The 15288-nt window shown below is 45.3% G+C and overlaps 1 protein-coding gene across 1 annotated transcript in view; it reads right to left on the bottom strand.

Annotated features, from left to right (window-relative positions):
* The window catches only part of sntg2 (syntrophin, gamma 2), a 283588-nt gene that overhangs the window by 216894 nt on the left and 51406 nt on the right, over nucleotides 1–15288 (bottom strand). The gene's annotated exons all lie outside the window — the stretch shown is intronic.

Here is a 15288-nt window from a genome sequence, read left to right as displayed (position 1 = left end):
GACTGCAAGACCTTTGTGTTTCCACTCAAAATTCTTAATTTATACCCAAAACCCTGCTGTGCAAACACATTTACCTACTTTGCGGACCCCCTCAAATTCACACCGTCAGGATGGGGGGGCGCCATAGCTGCATTCATCACTTCATCCGAGGACAAGTAACATCACCAGCCTCGCCAGGCACGCCATCCACCTCCGCCACGTGGAGCTCCACGACACAGTGCTGCACCACAGGCACCTGCACAACTGCACAGAGGGCAACAACAGAGAGAGCGACATCGCAAGAGGCACTACCCTCGCAACAGGGTCTACAGACCGAGGCTCATCTTCCTGGACCTCTCTGAGAAGCAGTGCATACGGAGGCTCAGAGTCAGTCGCTAGGTAACCGCGGACATCTATAGCCTCCTTCATGCCGAGCTGCTCCCGGCTGGCCCAAGCAGCATCTCCTTACCTGTCCCTGTCAAAGTCACCACTGCCCCCAACTTCATCGCCTCCGGATCATTCCAGGGTGCCACCGGGGACATTGCCGAGGTCTCTCAGTCGTCTGCACACAAGTGCAGAAAGCAGGTCACCGACGGCTTGTTTTGCAGGGCCTCTCACTACGTCAACTTCCTCATGGATGACCTCACCCAGATGGAGAGGGCAGTGGGATTCCACTCTGTGGCTGCCTTCCAACGGGTGTAATCGATTGCACCCAAATAGCAATAGGAGCACCTCCACACGAGCCAGGGCTGTTCATCAACAGGAAGGGCTATCACTCCATCAACACTCACCTCATCTGTGACCACTGCAAAAGATTTCTTCACGTGCGCGCCAGATACCCTGGCAGCTGTCACGATTCCTCTATCCTCCGGGATTCCAGCATCCCGCCCCTCTTCCACGCACCGAACGCCCTTAAGGGCTGGTTCCTCGTGGACAAGGGATACCCCCTGCACACTTGGCTCATGACACCTCTGAGGAACCCCACCACCGAGCAACAGCGTTGATACAAAGACAGCCACATCGCCACCAGGTCTACAATTGAGCATGCTATAGGGCTGCTCAAGATGCAATTTAGGTGCCTTGATCGTTCTGGGGGAGCGCTTCAATATGCACCAGACAGAGTGGGACGCATTATAGTTGTGTGTTGTGCCCTGCACAACATGGCACAACAGAAAGGGGTGCCACTGGAGGAGGCCCCATCCACATCTGCCACCCACATTGAGGAGGAGGAGGAGGCGGAGGAGGAGGAGGAGGAAGAGGACGACAAGGACGAAGAGGAGGAGGCAGAGGCGGCGGAGCAACCTATAGGCAGAACAGCGGCTCACCTGGCTGCTTGTGAGGCCAGGGAGTCACTGATATGTGAACGGTTCTCCTAACATCAGACAGTGTGAAGAGTCCAGTCCTCACCAACTGGATAGAGCAGCGCCCACACCAGCCTCCGCCCCCCACCCAGCCCATCCCCTGCACAAAATAGTCCTGTAACTACACATACACCCACTTTAGAGTGACCCAATGGGTGGCATCAAGTGTGGGCGTTCATGGTGAACATTATGAAAGGGTCTTATTACAGAAGCCAGTCAAGAATGGCCAAGACGTGGCAGTAGTGGTGACAATAATAATATTTACTGTGCGATTAACAAAAAGCAAATATAAATAAAAAACATGACAAACCATCAAACACCCTTATGCATCCCATTCGTGCTTACAAAACCTTCGCCTTTCGCTTCTGACTACTCCTACGTGGTGCATCCCCTGTGGCTGCAGCAGAGGTAGTGGCAGGTTGCTCTTGTTCATGCCCTGACCGATTTGATGCTTTCGGCCTACACCCTCTGGTTTTCGGTGCATGTGAGGGCCCCTCCAAAGACTGCTCCACCTGCACCTTTGCAGGGGCAGATTCGGCCACCAGGACAGGAGGCAGCATTGCGGGTACTGGTTGAGAGGGGGGCAGCGGATGAGACATGGGGACATTTTGAGTGGTGCCCCTACTTCCATGTCCCCTTTCGCCATCTTCCCTCTGCTGGGCCAGGCCCAAACCACTCCTACCTCTCTGCTGGACGACAGTTTGGAGGACATGTGTGAAGCCTTGGAAGGCCAGTGCCAGAATACCTGCCTGCCTGTCTAAGGCAGCAGAATGTTGTTCACCCCGAGTCCGAAGGGCTGTTGTCAGGGCCTCAACGGACTCATTGGTGAGCCGTGCTTGAAGCTCCATAGAGGCTAGACTTCCCTCCATCGCAGACATTCCCGCACTTACCCACAACACTATCTCAGAGATGCCCTCACATCCCTGTGACAGTATCTCAGGGATGCCCTCCCGTACCTGTGCCACCATTCCACTCATGCAGGAGCTGGACTCTTCCATCCTCTGTGTGATTGTGGAGAATGCGCGTGGCACCTGTTCCAGCCCCTCGCAAATGTGCTGCTGTCCCTCAATCATTCTCCTTTTCAGGGATGGCCCCCAGAGTTCAGCATCTGTGTCCAGCTGAGCAGAGCCTGGAGAAGAGTGCTCCCACCGACACGGACTCTCCACAGCTGCCCCTGCCACCAGTGTCTGCTCGTGTTCACATGTGTGTGGTGACTCACCATGTGCGACCCCAACTAACTGAGGACGGGGACCCACAGAGGTGTGTGTATCTGCGTTGGTGGATGGCTTGCTCAGATGTGACGGTGCCCCGTCAGAGGCCGGGGGGTCCTCTGAGGAATCGCCCTCCACTGTTACGGCGGTCGCTGAAGGCCCTGTAAGAGAACAGAAGGCAATTTTAAGCATGATGACAGATATTGAGGTGCTGAAGATGGCAAGGCATGTTAACATCAATTGCTATTTTGTGTGCTGAATGTTAAAGTTCTGTCACCAGACGTTTGTCAGGTGCCAGTCTCAGTGTCCCCGATGGACAGGCACTCGAGGGTGCGGCTCAGCTCCAGCGCCTCCTGCTCTGCCTCTGTGAGCATGACTGCCTGTTGCGCCCCCTCTCCAGTCCTTGCCCTCTCCAGTCCATTCTGGGCTCTCTTCTCCTATAAGGGGAGAAAGTACAGATGCGTGAGTGATTGATGGCGACGTGGCCAACCGCTGAATGCATTGGTTTGGGTGAGGCTGACCGTGAAAGAGATGCACCAGAAGGTGAGTATGAGACAGAGCCATGACATTGTATGAGGATTGGGTTGAGTGGTAGTGGTGGGATGGGTACTGGGGAGGTGAGGAAGTGCAGGTAAGTTGAGGATGAGCTTTGAGTAGGTGTGAGGAGTGATGAGATAGAGTAGTGTTGGCAGTGCAGAATGAGTTGGGGGTGGGGGCAGTGATGTGGAAGACGGAGTGTAGGAGAGTGAGTGAGTGTACTCACTTTGGCTGACCGAGTTAGGTCATTGAAGCGCTTCCTGCACTGGATCCAGGTGCGGGAGATGTTGCTTCTGCTGGTGACCTCCTCTGCCACCTCGAGCCAGGCCTTCTTGGTGGCAGAGACAGGCCACTTCCTCCCGTCCACCGGGTAGAATAGATCCCACCTCCTCCTCATCCCATCCAGTAGCACCTGGAGTGAGGCATCATTGAATCAAGGCGCAGCCTTTCCCCTGGGCTGCTTCGTTCTGTAATTTTGGTTGTTTGCTGCAGGAGCAGCATTGGAGGACTGCCCCTTTAAATAGGACTCCTCCAGCCGACAATCTGTGATGCGGGTGCGCAGTCCACCCACTGCGCAGGTTTACGATGGGAAACCCGGAAGCCACGTTAGGTGGCTCCAATTTACCCGTGATTGCATGGGGAACGGATGGATTTTACTGGGCAGGTTACCCACGCACCCTGTCGCCCCCCCCCCGCTGCCATCCCGCCTCCCTGGTGCCTCAGTTTTCAAAGCAGACATGGATATTGAGGTTGTAGAACCACCAGAGACAGGTGTAGAGTAGTTAGTGGAGATTATTATTCAGAGAGATGGCATTAAAGAAGTTATCAATTACAATAAAAGGTAAAGCATTGAGATCTGATGGTTTACAGCCTGAGGGAAGCTCGGGAATAAATACTGGAGACTCTTACTATAATTCTGTGGAAAGAAAAAATGTGCCTGAAGATTGGAGGATGGAAAATGTGACTTCCTTCTTCAAAGAAGGAGACAAGAATACGACAGGAAATTATAAGTTAATTAGCTTTACTTCAATTATTGGTAAACAACTACATTTTATAATACAAGATGAAATTACCACATTCTTGAAAAAGATGAGCTAATCAAGGCCAATCAACATGGATTTCAAAAAGGCAGGTTCAATGTGACTAGCCTTGTAGAATTCTTTGAAGAAATAACAGAAAGGATAAATGTAGTAAATGTTGTTTATATAGATATTCAAAAAGCATTTGATGAGGTACCACATAAGACTTATGCAAAGTAAAGGCACATGAAATTAAGGGAAATGTGGCCAAATGGATAGATAGACACTTGTCAGGTAGAAAGGGAAGGGAAGGGGATAAAAGGAAGTTTCTTGGACAAGCAAGTGGTGTTTTGCATGGGTTTATGTTGGGGCCGCTCTTATTTACTATGTACATAAATGATCAGGTTAGGGATCGAAGGAACAATGTCAAAATTTGTTGATAAAAAACAAATTGGTGGATACAGCAAATTAAAATTGGGATTGTGGAACTGAGGTGAGGATTGAGAGACTGCAGGAGGATGTTGTTAGGTTCGGAGAATGGGCACGAAGATGGCAGATGCAATTCAATGTAGAAAATTGCAAATTAATACATTTTAAATAGAGCCGAGGAACAGAGGGACCTTGATACACAGGTCATTAATTGTGTAGGTAGATAAGTCAGTTAAAAGTATCCTTGATGTAGAAGCATAGAAAAAGCAAGATGTAATATTTAACTTGTACAAGAACTTAGTTTGTCTGCAATTGGAACAATGTAGAATTTTAGGCACCCCATTATAGGAATTATAAAAAAGCAATGGGAAACGTGCAGCACAGATTCACCAGCATGTTTTTAGGGATAAGGGGGCTACAGATTTGAAAAGGGATTTGAAATATTAGGGACCATTTGACTAGAAGTGAGAAAACGAAGGGATGATCCGATGGAGTTCTTCATGATTATGATAAAATAAATAGTGATAGATTGTGTTCGCTGGCCAATATGGCCGTAATCAGAGGCCACAAATTTAAGATAATTTAAGAATTTAAGGGGAGGTTAGAAAAAAAATGTCTTCCTGCAAACTGGTTAGAATGTGAATACATTGCCAAACACTATTGTTGAAGCAGAGTACATAAATTCTTTTAAAAGCAAATGAAAAAGTTTCTTGAAAAAGAGGATTATTAAAAGGTACAGGGTGTGCAGGAGTGGGGTTAGCCTAAGTGGCTCATAGACAAAAAAACACCAGCAGTTTGATGGACCAAATGTTCTGGTTCTGTGCTCTTATATTCTATAACTCTCTGAAGGGGAATAGTTAGTCACTATGGAAGGATGAAATAAAAGGACATCATGACCTTCCATATGTACACTTACCATTGTGATTTATGATATTGCACCAAATGATTTGAATTGTAATTCGGTTTTATTTCACTGCAAATTAGAGCAAAAAAGCTTATCCAATATATTAAAAATCTTACATTTTCTTGCACTTCCTGTCAACTTTTCTTCCATGATAAATTTCAATGTCCCACAATAATGAGGAAAACTGCTTATATAAACGTGTCACACTGTAACTGCATAATCTAGCCACCAGGTGGCTTCTTCAGAAATTGCTCAAAATCCTTTGTGAAAAATTTTCATCTGAAAATTTTTGACCCATCTTTATTTTTTCATTAACGCAAATTTTTAATGTCCAAAACAAGGGTTTAAAGTAAATTAAAACAGAAAAAAATGTATATTTTACAATAACGGGATTACATTTATCAACAACTTGCATTAATATAGCACCTTTAATGTAGAAAAATCATCCCCAAGATGCTTTCCATGACTTGTCTTTTGTGTTTCGTAACGATTTTACTTGAACGCATAAGCTTCTTACAGAAGAATTGGCACGCACTTCATATTTTTGCCCAGAGCTGTGAAGCTGTGATTTTGTATTGTGTAGCCTGAGTATGTGCCAATTTCCCAGGCTGCATAAGTACACTTCAGTAAAATGTATTGATGGAATATTTTATCTTCAGTATTTAGAAATTTATGCTCAGTAGTTTTACTTCAAGTAATTTTGATAAAGAAGACAAATTTTAAAAGCTTCATTTGAGGTAAAATGTATATTGAGTGTTTTTTTTAGAGAGAAGCTGTTCATATGTTTGTGTTTTGTGTGTGTTGTATGTGCATGAGAATGAGTAAAAAGAGAGAAGCAGAGAGAGAGACAGACAGAGAGAGATTTGTTAATTGTATCCATGTGATTTATATCAATTAGTGTTAATTATATTCAGGTGGTGTGTATCAATTGGGAACGCTCTTGTATCCATTTATAAGAGAGCTTATCTAGGGTGTGGTGTGTGTAATGTGGATCTCTGTGAATAAAGGCTTGGAAGCATGGAAGACCAGGCTCTCGTGTTCTATCCTTCACCACCTGGCTATCCAATTTAGAACAAGAGAGGCAGACTGAGAGAATGAGCAGAGACAGACAGACAGCAAGATAGATAGATAGATAGATAGATGGAGAGGGAGATAGGGGGTGAAATTCATCTTCAGCGGTGGCACAAGAAATCGATCGTGGATGGGCTGCCCTTCATATAGCCCGCCCAATTTTCCTTTCCATTGAAGTCACAGACCGAGTGGGGCGTAAAATGGGTGGCAGATCTACTACTGCCCATTTTACGCCACTGCTGAAATTAAATTTTACCACCAGAGTCTTCCTTTATTCTAACAGTTCAATTTTATCACATTTTGAAGCCAACAAATGATCTCATTTATGCTTTGTTATAAAATGTAAATGAAAATTATTTACAGCAGTGAGATAGTGGTCTAAATTTTAACAATGAGGTGGGATCTCAGCGGCGATGGGGGTGTCAATAAGTGGGTGGAAAATCTGGAAAAAATTTTTGTGCGTGTTCTGAGCAATCGCGACTCAATTGAAACCGCTTAACTGAACTTTCGGGTTTTGCGTCCTCAAGCTGCGCAGCAGACGGACTGCACACTCGCATGATGTGTTTAAAGCCCACTATTTAAAGGGCCACTGCAACAATGCATTTTGAAGGAAAAAGGAGTATGGAGCGTCCTGGAGCAAAGTCTGCACCCAGGTTCTCAGATGCCGCCCTGGAGACGTCACTGGGCACTGTCAGAAACAGGAGGGAGGTGCTATACCCAACAGACAGGAGGAAGAAACCAGGTTCTGTCACCAAGAAGGCGTGGCTGGAGGTGGCAGACCAGGTAAGCAGCGGGAGCACGGTGTCCCGGTTATGACTGCAATGCAGGAAGTGATTTAATGACCTAACCAGGTTAGGAAAACTGATTCACCTTTATTCTGTGGTGAACATCACCTGCCTCCCCCCCTCCCTCACACTGCCCTGTGAAGCCTATTCCATCACATCACTCCTCACACCCACTTAAGACTCAGTGTCAAGTTCCCTTCACTTCCTGTGCATTTCTTCACCCCCCCCCCATTTGTGCACCCACCTCTCCCACTCATCCCAACCCTGATGTAATGCGATCAATCTGTCTGATAGTCACCCTCTAATGTATCTGCTTCATTGTGAGCCTGACCCAAAGCAATGCATCCTTGGGGTGACCACTTCATCCACATTCACTCTCATGTCTGTACTTATTCCCCTTGCAGGAGGAGAGAGTGCAAAATGCAAAGGAGAGAGCGAGGACTGGAGGGGGGCCTCCACAAATCGTGGCCCTCACAGAGGAGATAAGTCATACGGTGGAGTGCCTGGCCGTATGGGAAGCCGAGACTGGTGACAGAACTTTAACATCCCTCACACACAACATGGATTGCTGTTATCAACAATTGACCTGTTGCACAACTCGGTATGCTCATCGCAACATTACTTCTTAATTATGTTCTCTTCCAGGGGTGTCATGGACTGAAGATGTGGACGAGGGTGATTCCTCAGAGGAGCTCCCTGTCTCTGAGGGCGCACCGTCACATCTTAGCGAGCCATGAACCAGCGCAGATACTCACACCTCGGTGGGTCTTATTAGAGAGGTAGTTGGGTTGTCACCTGATGAGTCACCACACACAAGTGAGCATGAGCAGTCACTGCTGGCAGGGGCAGCAGTAGAGAGTCTGTGTCAGTGGGCACACTCCTCTCCAGGCTCTGCTCAGCTGGACACAGATGCTGAACCCCGGGGGCCATCCTTTAAAAGGAGAATGATAGAGGTACAGATGCACCTTTGCAACGTACTGGAAGCCTTGCCACGCTCAGTCTCCACATTGATGCAGAGGCTGGAGGAGTCCACCTCCAGCATTAGTGGACTGGTGGCGCAGGTAAGTGCAGGAACGTCTGCGATGGAGAGAATGGCAGCCTCCATTGAGCTTCAAGCACGGCTCACAAACATGGCTCCATTTAGGCCCTGATAATAGCTGTGGGGACTCTGGATGCCAACATGTCTGCCACCTTAAACGGGCAGATACTTCAGCTGTGGCCTTAGAACGCCTCACAGATTTGCTCCAAGCTGTTGTCCAGGAGAGTGGTCGGAGTGATGTGGCCCTGGCCCAGGAGAAGGATGATGGTGAAAGGGGACATGGAAGTGGGGACGCCACTCAAAGCACTCCCACGTCTCACCCGTTGCCCCCCCTCAACCGGTACCAGCAATCCTGCCTCTTCTCCAGATGGTCGAGTCGGAGCAGTCTTTGGAGGGGCCCTCACGGGCTCTGAAACTCAGAGGGCGTAGGCCGAAAGCCTCTCAGCAGTCCGGGCATGAATCTGAGCAACCTGCCACTATCTCTGCTGCAGCCACAGGGGATGCACCATGTAGAAGCTGTAGGAAGAGGAAGTCGAAGGTTTTGTAATCACGAAGGAAATGCACACGGGTGTCTGACAGACTGTCATGTTTTTTATTTCTATTTGTTTTTGTTAAATTCACATTAAATGTTATGATTCTCACCACCACTGCCCCGTCTTGTCCATTCTTGAGTCCCTTTTGTGAAAGCGCCCCTTCATGTGCTTCATCATGAACAGCAACACTTGATGCCACCATTGGGTGCGTTTACAGTGGGTGTACGTGTGGTTATAGGACTGTTTTGTGCAACCTGGGGGGGGGGTGGTTGGTGGCGCTAAAGTTGGTGGTCATTCCAGGTGGTCTGAGTACTTGACTATCGTCACTTTGTAGATCTCCCGATGAAAATCTATCAAGTATGAGTGACTCTCTGGCATCACAAGCAGTCAGGTGAGACGCTGCTCTGCCGATGGTTCGCCCATCGTCCTCCTCCTCCTCCTCATCTTCTTCTTCAATGTTGATAGCAGGTGCGGCTGCTTCTTGAGCACAGGGGACCTCATCCACCAATAACCCTCTCTGTTGAGCGATGTTGTGCAGGACGCAACACATAACTATTATTCTACGCACCCTCCCTGGTTAGTACTGAAGGGAACCCCCAGATCGATCCAGGCACCTGAACCACATCTTCAGCATTCCTATGGCTTGTTCAATGACAGACCTGGTGGTGATGTGACTGTTGTTGTACCGCTACTGTGCTTCGTTGGTGGGGTTTTTCAGAGGTGTCATGAGCCACATCTGCAGGGGGCATCACTTGTCTCCAAGCAGCCAGCCCTTAAGTCTGTTTTGAGCGTGGAAGAGGGCTGGGATTTGCGCAGAATGAAGGAATCATGGCAGCTGTCAGGGAATTTGGCGCACACCTGCAGAAAGCTCTTCCAGTGATCGCAGACCAGCTGTGCATTGATGGAGTGATATCCTTTTCGGTTGATGAACAGTTCTAGCTCATGTACAGATCCTCGGATTACTACATGTGTGCAATCAATTGGGCCCTGTACCCGTAGGAAGCCAGCCAGAGAGTGGAAACCCACTGCCCTCTCAGTCTGGCTGATGTCATTGATGGGGAAGTTGACGTAGTCGGATGCCCTGGCAAACAAGCCATCCATGACTTGTCGAATACACTTACTGCTGACGACTGAGAGACCCTGGCGATGTCACCGTTGGCGGCCTGGAAAGATCCAGAGGTGAAGCAATTGAGGGCAATGGTGACTTTAACTGCGACTGGCAATGCATGTCCACCAGGGCCAGCATGGAGCAGCTCTGCATGAAGGAGCCTGCGGATGTCTGTGACCATCTGGCAACTCAATCTGACCCTTCGTAGCCACTGCTCCTCAGAGAGGTTCAGGATGCTCAGCCTCCGCCTGTTGACCCTGTCACAAGGGTAGTGCCCCCTGCGATGTCGGCCCGTCCATTCTCCCTCTGTCTGCTCTTCTGCAGGTCCTTGTGGTGCATCTCTGTGTTGTGGAGCTGCAACTCCCATGCCATACCTGCCGCTGATGTTGATGTGCCTCCTCCTGAGATGAACTTTTGAATACATCCATTGCGCCCCCCATCCTGATGGTGTCAATTTGAGGGGGTCCAAAATGTAGGTAAATATGTGTGAACACAAGAATTCTGAGTGTGAAAAAAGAAATCTCAGTCTAAACACAAAGAACTCCCAGCCAAAGATTTATCTGAGAGAACTGATTGCCCTGCTGCAAAAACTCACCTTTTATTCACTTATGTCAATCACTGGTTTAAAGGTCCAAATGGCTTCCAGCTGGAACTTGCCTCCATTTCCATGGCGTGTTTCAGGTCGAGTTAAAATTGTTTGTCTGCCTCAATCCACAAAAATTTAATTGAGTTAACGACTTCAACTATCTTAATTGCCCCTTTAAATCTCATCAGCCGGCGGGACTTCTGCGTTTCTGAAACCCGCACACACACAGCTCCGTCTGGGTGAAACGCGTCATTCATCGGTTTGGAGCCGGGATTTGTTCCCACTCCAAACTTTTGTAATTTTTACTGCCCCCCCCCCACCCCCAACCCACCCTAAAATTTAGGCCAGTGATTCTAATTCCTAACATCCGTGATAGAGAGAAAGAAATAAAGAGAGAGAGAAACAGGCAGTGCCTTTTCTCATTTGAATTTGTTTTGTTTTAACAATCAGGTGCATTGAATTTTGAGGGAAACAATAGGAAGGAAGGCTTGGAGGAACTGATAAATAAGTTGAAGGTGAGGGGGCCTCTGGCCACCTGCACTTGTGGGTAGCAAGTGAGAATGGGGCGGTGGATGGAGAGTTAATGGTGAGATATATGACAGCAGAGCAAGGGGGCGGGAAGAGTACAAGGGTTGAATGGGTTGTTCAAAGTGGAAGAAATGGGGGTAAAATTGGAAGTGAGGGGGTGGGGAAAGGAATGTGAAGGGAGCCACTGAGGGTCATATTTTGTCCACAGCCTCAACTCCAAATTGGTGCTTCCTTTCCCTGGCTCACCATGCCATGCTACCCACTAGAAAGAAAAGAAGACAAAGAAATAGAGAAGCTAAAAAGGACAGAGAAAGAAGCAAAAAGAAGAGTAAGGGAAAGAGAAGTGTCTAATAATGGCTTCTTTGCAGTTTTCAACTGCGGTAATTTTCCATCGATATGTCAGAGTGTAGATGAGGATAAAGCTTACAAACAGCCAATACTGACTTGCTTTGTGATATCTTCCTGTCAATCATTAAAACGTGAGTGTTAGCCATAAATACATGCCAGGATTATAGCCTGCCACTTGATGAATCTCTTTATCAGAAAATTATGTCTCTGTGAAGCCCAAAAAAGTTCAGACCGAGGCTTCTCACATAAACCTTTGACTGTTACAGGCATTTCAAACACTGGAAATATTATTATAAAAGTAATTTTGATTATTTTCTTGTAATTTTTGATTTTGAAAATATTTTTATTATGTTACAAACCTTATTTTGAGTAGTACATTTTCAGCCTAGTGCAGAATTCAAGTTGGAAGCCAAAAGGATTTTCAAAAAAATATTTTAAGCAATTCCATTGGCTCACCTTCTCCCTATTTTTTATTGGTAGCGATCACTGAGTGGCCATTTTGATTTATAGACCGGAACTTTCAACTTTGGCAGGGGTGTAAAATTTGCAACATTGAAGTCAATAAAGGAAATTCGGGCGGGGTGTGTAACTGACGGCTGACCCAATATCACCTATTTTACACTCCTGCTGAAGATGGAAGTTCTGCCCATAGTGTTTTGAACTTTATAATTGGTAGGGTTTTTTCTTACTTGCTCCTTGATGATTGGTACACTCCCTACCTGTCCAGCTATGGTGTGCTTCAGTTTTATGTATAGAAAATTGTGATGCATACATTGCATATCAAGTGAAATGCCTGATGTGTGACCAACAAATGTGTGCTAAACACTACACATCTAAATGGGAATAACAGTGAGAGGATATCCTGTTTTATAAGAAGAGGAAAGTTATACCATATCAACTAGAATGTACATATATGTCCCTTTAAGACTAGAAGGCAAAATTGCTCTGCACTTTTTCACAGATGAGAGCCCTAATTTTGTTTGATTGTAAGGTTAATTAAGAATTTGTGGACATTTTGGCACCAACATGTACTGGGAGGGAGGGATTGAAACACACAGCATTTTAAGGTAGCTTTGTATCTGCTGGAAAGAGAATTGATTGCTAAAGGTGGAATACATAAATTATCCTAATTACAAGAACCTTTGTTTCAAAAAAATTAAGCTTTACTACATTTATACCTTAATTTTTAATTTGTTTTAATTTACTTCTCAGTGGCTTTCTGCAGCTCTTTGAAAATGGAAGTAAAGGTTAGAAGGAGTTAATTGTGGGGAGAATGACCCACTCAAGTGTCGTTGAATAAATTTACCTTTGTTAGAACAAATTTGCCTATGATTAAGAGTGATACAGAAATGCTACAGAATAGGAAGTGTTATACAAAAGTGCTACAGGGAATCTATGTTAGTATGTGCTATGTGCAAGGCTTTTAATATATTACTAGTAGATCTTTATGATGTTGCTCATGATGAGTTGGGAATAACCTTATGTCATGTAATGCACAATGTATTATCAGACCATTGATTTAGAGTGGGTGAATAAGCAAATTCCATTAATATTACCTAAAATTTTACTGTGTTTCGAAGAGCAAATGCTACAGTTTTTCCATTTTTGCCTAAAAGCATAAATGAGTATCATTATGATTATATGTTCCTTCACCTATGTATATGGTTATTATTGCTTAACATTTTAAATCCTAGAATACACAAGAAGATGGTAGGCAATATGTAACAGATAGAAAGTAGGTATGTGAGATTTAGCAGTAGTAAACTCTTGGGAGTATATAAATTACTGTAACATTCTTCTGAGGTCATAATGATATCATTCTTCAGAAACAGTTTAGAGATCTCATCATGAACCCCTGCATTATATTACCGCCCTTGATATAGTCCTTAGCACAGTTTGATTTCATACAATTCACCTTTACAGAGGTTTCATAGTATGAGTTTTATCATCAGAGTTCAAGATAATTCATAGTGAATTCTTCATCTCTTAAAATTTGTCACTGCTAAAGTTTTCTGTCATATGACAGAAACAGTACATGTTTTATACTCTTCAAACCAACATTTGTCAGCTTAGCTTAGTTACTAGCATTCTTGCTTTTAACTAATAAGGTTGTAGGTTCAAGTCCCACTTCAGGACATGAGCAGATCAATACTAGGCAGATACTCTGGTGGAGTACAGAGGAACTGCTGCACTGTCAAAGGTGTTGACTTACTTTTCCATTCCCATGCACCTGTGTGCCAGGCACTTGGAACAAACCTGAAATGTGCACCATCGGCAATGACCTCTGTATTTTAAGATGCAGATTATCATTCTACCCCCAATGTGTCCCCAACGTAGGCTTATGCCTGTGACAGGGCTTTGCCCCTGGGAACCAGGAGCAGGAATACATCAGCCAGAAGCACCGATTCCTCCCCCTGGAAGAGAAAAGGGGCTTACCTTGGGTCCAAGCTGCCTTCAATCAGTGAGGGGCTGGGTGTAGGTCCTAAGGCCCATTTCATCTGGTCATCCTCCAACTGGGCAAGGAAACTAAGGTAGGAGGGTTGTCAGTGCCTCCTCCCATTTGATTATCATGGCCAGCCTTATCTTGTGCCTATTGTATATGCAAGCACTCATCCCCCTCATGGGAAAATCCTTGGAAATCTTGGGGCAACATAAAGGTGGCGGAGACTTGGCATCACGAATCTCTGCCCCCTTTTCTTGAGCTTTGGGCCTGGGGAATAAACATTCCCTGGATGTAAAGTGCAGGAAAGTGGGCCCCTGAATATCAAACCATAGCCCTGTCTGCCTATTCCTGTGGTTCAGGTGGATGTCAAAGATCTCTTTTGCACTTATTGAACATCAGGGAATTCTGCTGGTGTTTTTACTATTACTCGTTCTTTGATCAGTATCACCAAAAACAGATTAACTGATCATTTATCCAACTGTTGCATTAGGAACTTTGCTGCATGCAAATTGATTGCTGTGTTTGACTACATAACAACAGTCACTTCATTTTGAAGTATTTCATTGCACATGAAGGTCATCACAGGCCATAAATGTTTGGTGGGCAGATAAATAGTGAACAGGGGTATAATGCATAATGTGTATAAAATGCCTACTCTATTCAAATCATATCAATGTGCATAGCTGAGTTAGTGAAACTGTCACTGCAATCAACAGTGATTGTACGTAGTACACTGTAATCAATTTATACATGGAGTATATACATAACACTTTTGGAATTGGGAAAAGAGTGAGTCTAAATTCAGAACTGTTCTTATTAACCTGGATGAAGAACAATCATAGAGACAATTGTATTTTCAAAACATCTAGATAATAATGGCCTCTTAAGATCATTATGGAACACCCCTCCAGAATATCTCACTGATTTCTTACAGCTTTTGTCCGTATAAGAGGTATGAAAAAAATAAATGAAAAACACATTTTACCTTTCTGCTAATAGACTATTTTCAGTGAGCATAAGGTCAGTTACATTGGATAAACACAAGTTGGCTGGAGTGATGTTATATGCCAAAGAGAGACTTGGCAATGTATCCTTTTCAGAGCAACAGCTTGGATGAGCATTGCTGCTGATGATATACTCGAAAAAATGGTGATTAATGAGGTATTAAACTGACATGTTGAGCTGAACAATAAATGGATTAGTCTTTTAAAGCTGAAATTTTGTGGCAGGCAGCCTATTTCATATGCATATTGGACATCTTTAACAAAATCTCCCTTATTATAATGCCTCCATACCAATAAATGAGTTATTCTAATTATTATTTCTGATATTTTATGTAGCACAAACATTTAATTAGGTATACATGGCCTAGTGGAGTAGATTACATTAACCTTGTGAGTGCTACTG

Source organism: Heptranchias perlo, chromosome 5 (assembly GCF_035084215.1).
Source record: "Heptranchias perlo isolate sHepPer1 chromosome 5, sHepPer1.hap1, whole genome shotgun sequence".
Classification (NCBI taxonomy): Eukaryota; Metazoa; Chordata; class Chondrichthyes; order Hexanchiformes; family Hexanchidae; genus Heptranchias; species Heptranchias perlo.
The sequence above is the reverse complement of the archived record's forward strand: the minus strand, read 5'-3'. Positions and strand labels throughout refer to the sequence as shown.